The sequence below is a fragment of the Haliaeetus leucocephalus genome, unplaced genomic scaffold (assembly GCF_000737465.1).
Source record: "Haliaeetus leucocephalus isolate CR32 unplaced genomic scaffold, Haliaeetus_leucocephalus-4.0 Scaffold271, whole genome shotgun sequence".
Lineage (NCBI taxonomy): Eukaryota > Metazoa > Chordata > Aves > Accipitriformes > Accipitridae > Haliaeetus > Haliaeetus leucocephalus.
The window spans coordinates 229,491-230,343 of record NW_010972707.1 but is presented as its reverse complement, the minus strand read 5'-3'; positions in this window follow the sequence as shown (position 1 = coordinate 230,343).

The window sequence follows — 853 nt, the reverse complement described above, 5'->3', positions numbered from 1 at the left end:
TGGGGGGGGGGGGGGTTCCCTCTCTGTGCTGCTCTGCTGCTTCCCCAGACCTGCATTCTCCAGCTGCAAAAACTGCAGGATGGGATTTTTTTTTTTTTTCCCCTTCCTTCCTTGGCGATAGCAGTTTAATCAACCCTTGAGTGACCTCTACAGATAAACCCGCAGCTGCTGTGCTCCAGTACCTCACCTGGCACATGCAGCTGGGTGGGCTTAAGGGAGGGGGGAGAAAAACCCAAAACGTTTTTAAAAGAAAAGTAATGAAATTGGGGAGCTCGATGTGAGCTCTCGGGTACCTACAAGCAGCAGGTGGCTTGGACAGGGGTGTGCCTCTGGCTGAGTGTATCTGGACCGGTCTTAAGCAAGATGTGACACTGTGTTTCATGCTGTCAGGCCGGTGTCGGTGGCCGTGCCGTTGCTGCTACCATCCATGGATGGTTGGTTGATCTCCTCCATGAAGTGTCTGCCCAGGCAGTAGCTGCAGCTGAATGTTAATATACCACATGATCGTTAAAAACAGCGTGATTGCACCTTGCTGCAAATCTGTTTCCTTCATTTGCAGCAACGTTGGGAGCTGATTTCTTTGGTGCTAGGGGGAACCAACACCCTCGTGATTCCATCATCTGGCTGCTGCAAACTGTCTCGCTGCTGACTTTGGGAGGGGGCGGGGGGGAACGAGACTAACAGTATTTGGTGCTTGTGGATGTGAATTAGTCTGTGGATGTGAGATGTTGGCTTATGCTTGCAAGATGTGATCTTGTGTTCGTTAATAAATGCCTCTTGTAGTTCTGTTACTGAGTATTGTTCCGTGCCGTACACCTCTATTTTTTTTTGGAAGGGAGAAGCTATGTATTTC